This window comes from Rousettus aegyptiacus, unplaced genomic scaffold (genome assembly GCF_014176215.1).
Source record: "Rousettus aegyptiacus isolate mRouAeg1 unplaced genomic scaffold, mRouAeg1.p scaffold_m13_p_7, whole genome shotgun sequence".
NCBI classification, from domain to species: Eukaryota; Metazoa; Chordata; class Mammalia; order Chiroptera; family Pteropodidae; genus Rousettus; species Rousettus aegyptiacus.
In genome coordinates, this window is record NW_023416310.1 from 16,909,703 (window position 1) to 16,922,353 (window position 12,651).

The window sequence follows — 12,651 nt, forward strand, 5'->3', positions numbered from 1 at the left end:
CAATAACTTTTGAGCAATACTTGTGCACCATACTCCAGAAATTATACAACTAATCCTGTTCTCACCATAATGCTCTTGCTTGGTAGGTATGTTGATCCCATTTTTTTAAATGGGAAACTGATGTTTAGAGTGGGTTCGGTAACCCACCCATCATCATACAGCTAGCAAAAAGCAGATCTGAGATTTGAAGCCACATCCCTGCTACCAACCCCAAATCCTTGCTATTTTGACTCAGTGACACTGCCCTCCTGACCTAGCTACCTGATTCAGGTAAGCCCATCTCTCCGAATTGAGATATTAATTCTGGATGCTATAGGTTAAAGGGCATTAGCAGGTACATTTTTCCTTAATCATCAAGAGGATTCCTTTCTTTCTTTCTTTTTCCTTTCTCCCTCCCTCTTACCCTCCCTCCCTTCCTTCTGTTTTCTTTAGAGGCAGGGCAACCCTTGGTTGACCTCATAGATTGCAAGGACCTTGTCAGTTTACAATCCCTCATTTTTTTATTTTTTTATGCCTACAGCACCTGGTCTTCCTAGGTGGTCTCCCATCCAAGTACTAACCAGGCCCAACCCTACTTAGCTTGGGAGATCAGACAGGATCGGGCTTGTACATACAGGGTAGCATGGCTGTAAACAAGAGGATTACTTTAGACCTCTCAATAGTACTGCATGTATAGAATTTATTTTCTGACAAAGTGTTTCCCAGCGAAATGTCTTTGAAACCTAGCCAATATTTTTAACCTCATATACTTTTTTAAAAAAGCAGAATTTTTATGAGAGTTCCTTTGATTCAAACCGACGACATTTGCTGGGGAGCAAGATCTCAAATACTCGCTTATCCTCATACACTTTTAAAATGGTATTACAGATGTCAGATGAAGAACATTTGCTCTGTAACAAAATTACATTTTTTTTCCAAGATGTAGTGATTTAATAATTAAAACAATATCCATGAAATATAAATACAAGGTATTCATAAATAAATTAAATTAGATTGTGGCTGCTAAGAGCCAATTATCATGTAAGATACCTCCAATGGTTGAAATAATAAGAGAGCAGAATATTAATTCTGACATTTTCAATAGGCCATGATTATAAATTGCTAAAATGGTCTAATAAGTTATGGAGTTTTATTGAGATTTGAGATGGCTCTTAAAATATTCATTGTGTGTTAAAAATTAGTTGTCTTGATTGATTTTAGTTATAACTTCATTATGTGTTTACAAGATTGAAGAAAGATGGGTGCCACGGAACTGAGAAGAAAAGCCTATTCTACTCATGAAATGATAATAGTAACTAAGATGGCGGCACCATGATTAAGAAGTTTAGACAAACCTAGATCTGAATCTCAGTTTCACCACTTTCTAGTCATGTGACCTTGAGCAATTTACTTAACTTCTCAGATGTCCTCATCTATAGGAAATGGTTGTGATGGGGAATAAATTATAAAATGCATGAAGCAACATGGCACAGAGCATGGCACTTGACAGGCACAGAATAAATGTTAGTTCTTATGATTTCTGCTGCCACAGTGGGGGAACTTGAAGCATTTGGGAATACAGCCATTTCCTACCTTGGTTATTTTGCATCAACTGCGATCTTAAGGGGGCCAAAACATTATCTTTAGCACCAATGAGAAATTATGAGGATATTCTCAGTGGTGTGCTGGTAAATATTTAACAAGTGGCATGGGGATCCCTGATTTGTGGTGTTTGCTAATTTCCATGGTGTAATTAATTTCTCCCACCATGACTGATTTCAAGCTACCAAAGTTATCTCACGAAATTTGGGAGTTTCAAAGAGATGTGCACTTTGGTCTCAGGAGAGCTGATATGACCCCACTCCCACACACCCCTGGAAAACAGTGGAGTTTAGTTTTGGCTCTGCAATTCCAACGGACCTTCCCTGGGTGTTGGCATCTTCATCTGTAAAATGGAGATTGCAATACCTCCCTGGCATGCCTCATAGGGTTGATGTGACAAATAAATAGGGGACATGAAAAAATATTGAACCCGTGAAACGCAATGGAGATTAAATGGGCCGTAGAGTTGATGCAGACTCCTGTAGTTACATAGGCAGCTCTGTCTGACTTAAAGGTCCCAAGACTGCAATTCCTTTGTCTTTTTGATCTGCTTTTCAGCGGGCTGCAGGAGCTCCTGGGTTATTTTACCCTAACCCTTTATTCTTCTCTGTGCCTATTCAAGCTCATAATGATTATCTACACAATTAACATAATAAAGCAAGTTAGTTAGGCTCTTTCAGGCTCTAGGAAACAAAGACTGGCTCCTCTTACTTAAGGCCTAATTTGGCCTTGAGAGGGAGCTTGGGGAACCATCGAAGCTATGCCCCACCCACACCTTGGAGCACCGAACAAGGGTTCCTTGTCCTTGAGGGAGCGGCAGCTGTCCTGGTGACCTGGTCACCTTGTTTTCCCTTCAGAGGTAGGTGTCCTTAGTTTCTAACTTCAGTCCTCTTGAAGGTCACAGAACTCTCCGTTTCTCTGTCTACTCTGCTCCCCGCTGCTTCTGCTTCAAATATATTGAAAAACAGCCAGTGTCACCTTAGGCACATGCATCAGATTCCTGGGTTCAAGTCTAAGTGCCACTGGGTACTTTCTCTGGACTGATTGTATAGCAGTAACATTTTTGTGCTTCAGTCTCTTCATGGGGATAATAGCATCTACCTCACAGAGCTGTGATGAGATTAAGGGAGTCAGAACATGTATAGTGTTTAGAAGAGTGTCTGGCACCTAGCAGTCATTGCTGAGAGCTACCCTGCTTCTTTGCCTGTGGTCCCCTCAGCAAGCCTGGGCCTGGATGGAGAGTTCTCATAGGCCCCGGGCTTCCCTCTTATCTGTCTAAACGTGGCTGCCTTTTGCTACAAAGCACTGTCACAAGACACAAAGCATGGCACATTACGGGCGAGGATCCTACCTTCACTGAGGAGGGCGGTGGTTCTATAGACATCCAGTCTCTTGGCTTTTCTTGTTTATAGCAAGCACTCCTTTCTGAACATAGGAAAGGAGGTGACACCAGCCACAAGCATATCCACGAAGACATTCCATGGCTGGGTAAAGGAGGATTCTGAGGAGTATAATCAGAAGCAAATACAAGGAAGTTTGGTTACTTTTTCAGCAGTACATGTTTTAGAGGTTTGCCCTTCACTCTCCTTGATGTGAAAATTCGTTCCTCAAAGGCCACGCTGGTTGTCAACCTTTTCCCACCTCAGCACCCGAGTGGCCCGCTCCATCGGTGACAACCTCTGAGGATGCCAGTGAACCTCATGCTGGGGATATGATAAGCTCTAAAAGCAGGGTTAGTTTGATAAGAAACAGTCAGCTTCTTCATTTTCCTCAGAGAGAAAGCATTTGAGAGTGTGCGTCCAAGGTTCAGCTGCTAGTCTAATAACAATAATAATTACCTTAATGTTCTTCAATAGGGGATTAGTTAAACAAATTATGGTACAGCCAGGTACATGATGCAGCCGTTAAATTAAATGAAGTAGAACAATACAGTGTATTTTATTAATTGTTACACTCTCTAAAGCTGTACCAGGTGGGTGGCTTTGCAAGTGTTACAACTTGGGGGAGTGGGGTTAAGGATTTTGGAACTAAGGGGCAGTGCCCAGCTGTATCTTGAATTAAAATCATACCCCTTGATGGGAGCCAAAATTGCGTTTTCATCCTGGCCACCTGAAAGGGGAAAGAGAGAAGACCCAGCATGAACAAAATTTCTTGGAACACCAATGGAAAGCCAAAGGGACATTGTAGATATGAGCCTGAGGCTGGAATTACAATTTCTGAGAGACAGCATGGCTCAGAACTGGATGTTCCAAGTGGAGAACGATTATGTGAGTCACTAAATTGAGGAAGTCTCTAAGACTCCCTTGCGGAATCAGAGTCAGCTGCTCAGGCTGGGTCAGGGCCAGCAACCTGCTTGTCCACTGGATGCTGCCTTGGGCACCAAACATCTGGGAAGCACCTGAACAGACTGCTTTCCTCTGGGAGCAGAGAAAAGGTTTGGGAAGGGGCTAGAACATGCTACAAAAATAGCGCAAGGAGGAACAGGCACCAGAACAGGAAGATGCTACTACCTGTGTGAGCATTTCTGAGTCCCCACCTGAAGAGGAGTTGGCAGGAGGGTATTTCCAGGTGGCTCACTCTTGAAGTGAGCATTCGACAGAGTAGATAGCAACTGGGATGGATGTCAAATTCATAACCTTACAGCAGGGACTTGGGGAGCATCAAAGTCTCCCAAAATGATTGTAGTGGTCTTTCTGCCTGAGACACAAAGAACAAGGCTGGCGGGTACATGCATGCTCTCACTGAATTCCTGCTGCAATGACATGCATTCAAAAATTAGCAAACCACAGAGCATTGGCTCTCATTTTTTACTCTGACGTATGTGAGTGGCAGTTAACTGAAGAAGAAAGAGAAGTAACTTTAAGAGCCAGCAAGATTCAAGACTGAAAAATGGAGCTCTGATCTGAGATGTTCGGGCAGGCCTCAGTCAGCGCTGAGGGTGTCGTGGCTTCACCCTGGTATTCTGGATCTCAGGGGTGTAGACAAGCAGGTTCCAGCCCAGGACTCTTAAACATTGGTTAGGAGTCTCCAATTTGCTGTCCATGTACTAGGATAGTCAATAAATGAGAACATTGTACTCCAGTCATTTGCCCTGTGGCATTTCACAGCGTGAGTGGGATAACCCTAAAAACTGAGATGAGGGTGGAAATGGCTTTGTATAAGTTGCCTCTTGCTGTGTAACGAATCGGCCCAATACGTAGTAGCTTAAGACAACAATGATTTACTATCTCTCACAGTTTCTTTCTGTGGCTCAGAAATTCATCCAGAGCACCGTGAGGATGGCTTGTCTCTGTGTCACTATTTCTGGGGCCTTAGCTGAAGGAGCAAAGGCTGGGCCTGGAATGATCTGAAGGCTCAACCACTCACATGGCTAACTGTTGATGCTACTGCAGGCTGAAGGCCTAGCTGGGCTGTTGTCCAGAAAAACAACATGTGGCTTCTCCATGTGCCTTGGGTTCCCTCAGAATGTGGTGGCTGGGTTCCGAGGACAAGGGTCTCAAAAGAGAGCCAAGCAGATACTGTATCGTTTTTATGTCCTAATCTCGGAAGTCACATAGTGTCGCTTCTGCCCCATTGTATTTGTTAGAAGTGATTCACTAAGTCCAACCCATATTTAAGGGGAGGATTAGATCCCGTCTTTTGGAGAGAGGAATGTCAAAGAATTTGTTGACCTATTTTAAAACCACCATAGGCCTCGTTATTGCATGGTTTATGACACATAAGGGCAATTAAAGGCCTCTTGCTCCCTACTTTCCCTTTTCCTCACTGTAATTAAGATGTTAAAGCTCGAAGAGGATAGAGATTGAAAGATATCATTAAGATTTTTACTCTCATGATGCCATTCCATCCCCAGCCTAGTATGTGAGGAGATAAGATGCCCTCATTCAGGTTCCAGCCAGAAGTACCCAAAGAATTTCCAGAAGGTTATGGTGTAAAGAAGGGAAGTTTTAGATTACAAATAGGGAGAGTTAATAGGAAGCCTCATTAGACATTAAACACCTCTTTGGGAAGGTCCACAAAAAGTCAACAGAGGGGAATAACTAGACAAAACCTATTAATATGTGAGCAGGAATCTTTCTAATGTCCAGGGTCTGACCCTGGCCTCTGGAATAAGCTGGCTATTTAAATTACGAGGGACTGAACACAGGCTTGGTTTCCTCATCCATAAAATGTGAATAACGCCCGTCTCACAAGGTCCGCGTGAGAGTCAGTTAGGTGATACAGATAAGGCACAGTCCTGACACATTGCGCATCGTCTTCATGTCGGTGGTGGTTACCCCGTCACCAGCCTTTCCCCTCCCCCAGTCCCTTCCTCTTGTGAAAACTCCGAGGAGTCCTGCCTTGCCAGAGAAGTTTCTATGAGCTTTTCCTGTGTGAGAGGGGAAAGGCGCCAGGAGAAAGGGAAGAGGAACCAGGACACATTCCGAGTTTTTCAGAGAATTTTGACGAAAAGCTCAGGTGTATGAGTCAAGACGATGGGAGAGAAAAGCAGGATTTTCTAAGACAAAGCTTTCATGTGGCTCAAAAAATGCAATTACAAACTTGAGTTCTTTTTAATTAACTTTAGGTTATTGGGAATATCTCCTTGGTTAGGACACTACTCAGAATCTAGACCAAGTGGCAACAGTTTTTTATGCATTTCATGCTTTTAACTAAAAAGGCTCAGAACTGTTGGTATCGTTTGCTTCTGTTTGTGTATTGTTTTTGCAAAGAAATTTCCAGAAGAAATACACACAACCATTAACACTAGTTCTCTCTGGGCTGAGAGAAGGAGCTATTTTTTTTTTATTTTTATCATTTGGTTCTACTAAGTTTTTCTTCATCCTGGGTACATATCATTTTCTCAATGTACTTAACATAAATTAGGTGTTTTGGTTTTTTTTTTTTTTGTAAATAGCCATTTATTAAATACTCATTGAATATCTGTGTTAGGAATTTTATATGCACTATATCTGAATCTCATAACAAGTTAGCAAGATTGATTTTTTTTCATCTCATTTTATGGATAAGCAAATTAAGGCTTGAAAAATGAAGTGAATATATTAGGGTTCTCCAGAGAGACAGAATATATATTTATGTTAGAATACATATATATGTATGTATATGAGAATATATATATTAGAATGCATATATATTAGAATATATACATATATAATAGAATACATATAGGATATATGTGTGTGTGTATTCAATATATATATATATATATTAAATCAAGAGAGAGAGATTAATTTTCAGGAACTGGCTTACATGATTGTGGGGCTAGCAAGTTCCAAATCCATGGTGCTAAGAACCAATGCTGCAGTCTTAAGTCTGAATTCAGCAAGGCAGGAGCCTGGAAGCTCAGGCAGGGTTTCTATGTTGAAGTCTTGAGAATTTATTTTTCTGGAAACCTCAGTCTCTGCTCTATGCTTTCAACTGATTAGATGACATGTTGATATTGAGTTGGGTAGTGATTACATAGGTCTATTCATATGCAAAAATTCATTAAGACTTGTGCATCTTACCCTATGTATGTTACAACTCAATAAGAAAAGGCTAAAGTTTTGAAAATCCACAATATTGAGCAAAAGAAGCCACTATATATTTTTTAAGGTGCAAGGAGGTAATGCTAATGAGAGGACATTGCTGCTTGTAGGGAGGAGGACAGGTGTGGTAATTAGGAGAGGGGAGGAAGGGGAATATTCTGGATTGCCAATAATATGCTACTTCTTGACCTGAATGGTGTTTGCACAATGGTCACTTTTAGTAATTCATTAAACTCCTTATAACATAACATTTATGTTTTATACACTTTTAAGTACACAGCTATGTTTCACAGTTTAAAGAAGTTTTAAACAAACAGGCAACGTAGTCGTTGCTTTCTGGATGCAGCTGAAGACCCCAGGCTCTGGGAAGGACCCTCAGGCTTTAGCTAGGAAGGCTGTCCAGGGCCAGGCTTTGCTGCCTCTCTGTGTACGGACCACCTCCTTCACCTGCCCCCAGCCTATTAGGACCCCCGGAAATTGCCCCTCCCTCATTTCAGAGCTCCTGATTAAGAGGGAGCACATCTTACTATAGAACGCTTGGTCCATTTCACATAAAAAAACAACGTTTTCTTCTCTTGTCTGATTTGTTGATTAGATTTCAGACAGGATTAGTGGGGTTGATGCCATTAAGTAAAAAGTCATCTTCTTTGGAAACAGACCAGAAAGTCTGGATTCCATTTTTAAAAGCCTCAGATCCCATTAAGATGACATATTGAGAGCCGTGTGGATTCAAATTCGAAGGGAAAAGTCAGAACTCCAAGTACCAGCAGACTCGTGTGGCTACCTGGGGGTCGGGGGAGGGAGATGATAGACGAGGACGGCACGATTTGGCTGTAAGATCAGAGAATTCGCAGCCACTCTCTTCCTCAAAAACAAGTGATCAATAAATCATACGCTGCCCATCTGCCATCGAATGGCTGAATAAATCACAGTATACCCACACTATGAAATAGTGTGCATCCATTTAAAAGTGTAAACTAGAGTTACACCAATAGACTCGGATGGATTTCCATCAGGTAGTATTAAGAAAGAAAAGCAAGATACTTTAGCTCTTAAAGCACCTAAAATGCAGTCAGTCCTGGCATGTAAAACAGTGACAACCTTAGCGCTTATGTCCATATGTACTTATATACACGTATATGTGCCAGTGTATGAGTCTGCGTGTGCTGTATGGAGAAAAATATGAAAGGAAACATACCAAGCTGTTAATATCAGTTACCCTCCAGCAGGATTTTGGATGATTGGCGGGTGCTAAAGAGGATAGAGGAAAGAGTAAAAGTGGAATCAAACAAAAGGGAACAACAATAAACAGCTAAGTATGATGCGATGTATTTATGTAAAAATGAATAACGGGGCAGAGAATTAAACTGCGTATTGCATCTCTGCCATCTGCAGCCCTCCCCAGGCACTGTTAAGAACAGAGGAAGGCTCCGTCCACTGGAAGCTTACATACCCTTTGGGAAAACCAGGCATAAACCTTTGCAGTGCTTGGTAAGCAATATGATTTGACAATCTAATTCTCTGTTTTCTGCTTTTCTATGACTCTATTATACTGTTTATTTAACAAGCATTTCCTGAGCCCACAGTAGGCACCAGGCATAATAAATAATTGCTACCCTAAGGAATATACCTAGTAGTGAGAAATGAAATATAATTAGAGATGGACACATAGAGATGCTAAATATTGAATTGAGTTAAAATAGCTATAATTTGGACATAGAGAGGTGCTCTGTAAGATTGTGTCTTTATAGGCTTTGTAACCATCACATCAAGCCCCTAGAAGAGGCATGGAAAGGTTTCTCCCCAAAGCCACCAGAGGGAGATCACCCTGTTGACACCTCGGACTTCTAGCCTCCAGAACTGTGAGAAAATGTATTTCTATTGTTTTAAGCTACCCGGTGTGTGGTACTTTGTCATGGCAGTTACAGGAAACTAATATACATGTCTTGGAGTTTGTTAGATCTGGGGCAAAATCTTCTTGTTGTTTATAAGGTGGATGATCTTGAGCACATCAACCAACTTCTTTGATCCTTGGATTCATTATCTGTCAAAGAGGATAATAGCAGTACTTCACCTACTGTGAGGATTAAACCAGGTGATTCAGGTACAACTCCAAGCTCCTGACCCATTGGCTGAACTCTGGGAAAGGGAAGGGACCAGGCTGGGCTGGGGGAAGGCAGCAAGCTTTGAATTTCTCTTCCCTCTTCACCTCACAACGCCATGTGGAGCAATGCTGGCCTGTTCTTCATCTTTTCAACTGCAATTAAGCTACAGTAGTGGCTGGCATGTTGTAAAGTAATGATGCTGTTGGCTGAAGTTAGTGACTCCCTGACGTCAAGAACAACTTCATCCTTTGTATAAAGAGTGATGCTCCGGAAAGATTGGGCTAAAGCTGATGAGAGAGGGGACTGGTTTGAGACACAAGACCCAGGTTCCATTCCTGGCTTGAGATTTTGCTCTGTGACCTCAAAATTTGCATCCCTGTGAGAATAACAACAGCACCTTCTGCCTCAAACGGCACTAATAAAAATGGATGTGTTTTTAAAAGGCCCTTTGAATAATGGAGCAGAGTTAATAAAACAGACTGATTCAACTATCGATACAGATGGAAATTTGGATTCAGCTTTTAGAATAAAGGAAAGATAGAATTCCCTCCTTCCTATATGTATCCATCAAGTATTTTTTGAACAATTGCTGTATCTGAGGATACAAAGAGAAAAAGACACAGTCCCTGTCCTCAAGGCCTCACAGTCTGGTGCAGAAGGTGGAGTGTTGTATGCCCATGACCTCATAAGGGCTTTCAGGAGCTGTGATCCAGCTGAGAAAGACCTGGGGGTTTCTGGACCTGGAGACGGCAGGAAGGAAGTTCAAGAAAAGGCTTTTAGAAAAGGAAGCCCTATGTCATCTTTTCATTGCCAGTTGTAACAAGTAATTCTGGTCTCCAGATTTCAAGAAAAGGTATCATAAGTTATATGGAATCACCTCCAGTTCATTCACGATATATGAAAAATCTTTTATCTCCCTCTGCCTTGTACTTTCTTAAAAATTTGGTACCTGGAAAACTTATGTATGTCCACATAAAAACTTACACATGGATATTTATAGCAGTTTTATTCGTAATTGCTAAAACTTGAAAGTAACCACGATGTCCTTTAGTAGGTGAATGGATAAACCGTGGTACATCCAAACGACAGAATATTATTCAGCATCGAAAAGAAATGAGCTATCAAGCCATAGAAAGACATGGAAGAAACTTAAATGCAAATTACTGAGCAAAAGCAGCCAATCTGAAAAAGGCTACAGGCTGTATGATTCCACCTATATTCTTTCTGGAAAAGGCAAAATGATGGAGACGGTAACAAGATCAGTGGCCACCAGAGGTTGGGGGGGAGGTGGGGAGGGATGAATAGGCAGAGCACAGAGGATTTGGGGGGCAGCGAAAATACTCGGTATGTTACCATGACAACGGGTATGTGTTGTTATACATTTGCCAAACCCATAGTATGCACAACGCCAAGAGTGAACCCCGGTGTTGGACTGTGAATAGTAGTGATATGTCAATGTAGCTTCATCAGTTGACACACAGGCACCCTTCTGGGGAGGGATGTTGATGTGGGGGGACGTGTGTGTGTGTGGGGACAAGGGGTTATGGGAACTGTCTGTACTTTCTGCTCCGTTTTGCTGTGAACCTAAACTGCTTTAAAATTCGTAGTCTTCTTTCTTTTTTTTTTTTAAATGAGATGCCAGTGCTCTCGTCTCTTGGTCTCTTGATAAATTGAAAAATGCCTCTCCCTGCTCTCTCCTCTCTAGTAACCAAACTGTTTTTTTTTTTTCTTTACAGTGACCAGCAGATAGGATTAGACTGAGGCCAGCTGTGGGGAAAGAGATGTCCACATGAGAAAGGAGAAATGCTGGCTGCCTTCCAGTGCTTATTAATCAAAAATGCAAAGATGCTCTTGCTACTTGTGTGAGGAGGGGTCAGGAGGGGCACTTGTTAGCCAGAGCACACACCATTCGATGCTTCGAGAACTTATTTTGGGCAGATCTGTGTGTCAACATCACCCTGAAATGAAAAGCGTCTAGATGGTGGCAGAACATCCTGCTGAGGGTACAGGGGTCAGTGATTCCACAGCTGTGGGCTGGACAGAGTGATACAGAGATGAGGGAGGGGAAATGGCACAGTGGCCCCAAATGAACATAACCCTGTGTCTTGAAGGCGGTAACACCAGGGGAGGGAGGGAGCTGTGGCAGAGATGAGTCACCTCCTCTCCGCCTCCCACCTCCCGCACTCCCTTCTTATCATTCATGAGCCAGGCTAAGCACTTCACGTGCATTTGTTAGTTTCTGACTCAGTCTGAAGAAGACCTCACTACTTTGTGGAGCGGTGGGACCCTAATCCTCAGTTCTCTTGTGTGAAATGGGGATAGGATCGCCTTCCCCAGTTAACTGAGAGTGTGGGAAGTGGAGGCAACTCAACGCCTGGGTGCAGCTCCTGACTCTTCTCACCGGGTCCCTTATCTCCTTGCACTTGCAAACAGAGCTGATCAGTCTTCTTGCACAGTGTTTGCGGGGAAACGTGAAGGGCTTGATGAAGAGCTACCATTTGAATGTCTGCTTTGTAGCCACCGTTATTGCCAGGGCTCTAACACACACTATCTCATTTAACACACAATGCCCACGACAACACGTGAGAGATGAAACTGTCCCCATTGCATAGTGAGAAAGCCCAGGAGCGCAGAGGTTAGGGCCCAGAGTTCTCGCTTCCTGTCCTTCGGTGAGCACCCCTGTCCCCAGGTTGTTTCACTCTTTTCCTGCCGCCCGGCTGCCCCTCCCCACTGCCTCCAGTTCATCCAGGGCGCGACTTACAGCCAGTCCCCCGCCACACCGCCGTCCCGTGTCCCTTTCCTTTCTCCGCCCACAGCACTTCAGGCAGTCTGTGCCACCTGCTCTAGCTCTTGGCCTTGCACTCTCGATCTCTTGGGGCCTCGGTTTCCTCTCTGTAGTGAGGGAGGGAGGGTCGGAAAGTGCTTGGAGGCCCCTTCCAGCTCTGCCTTGGTGAGGGTGTGAGCAGCTTGAAGGATGAGACCTAGACTCTCTTGTATATGACTCAGTTCCCACTCCCAGGCTCAGCACATAGCGAACATTTGATAAATGCGTAATGAATTAGATCATATATATCTGTAGATCATTCTATTCCTTAGAACAAAGTGCGTTTGTATAGTTCTCACTCTCACTTTCTCTCTCAACATTCCTTTATATCCCCAGTCATTAAAATTCTTAGAAAACATAATTTTTAGTGAGCATCATTGTCTATCATAAAGCTATATCATAATTTATTTAACCATTTCCCTATTGTTGAACATCTGTGCTATTTTCAGTCTTTCACTCTCTTAAGTGGGGATGTAGTGAACATCTTTAGACGTTTTTGTTCATATCCCTGAATATGTCCTCAGAAAGATGGAATTACTGGTTAAAGAGCACCAACGCTTAAACTTCTATCCCCAAAATAAACCATAATTCCAACATCTAGAAGAAAATATCC

General features: G+C 42.6%; 1 protein-coding gene and 1 pseudogene across 1 annotated transcript in view; one reads left to right on the plus strand and one right to left on the minus strand.

Annotated features, from left to right (window-relative positions):
• The window catches only part of YPEL5 (yippee like 5), a 35,841-nt gene extending 25,133 nt beyond the window's left edge, over nt 1-10,708 (plus strand). Inside the window, exon 5 of the transcript XR_001595778.2 lies at nt 8,505-10,708. The gene's annotated coding sequence lies outside the window, so the exon portion shown is untranslated. The remainder of the gene's footprint in view (nt 1-8,504) is intronic.
• LOC118606103 lies at nt 512-634 on the minus strand (annotated as a pseudogene).
• Nucleotides 10,709-12,651: the final 1,943 nt, after the last annotated feature.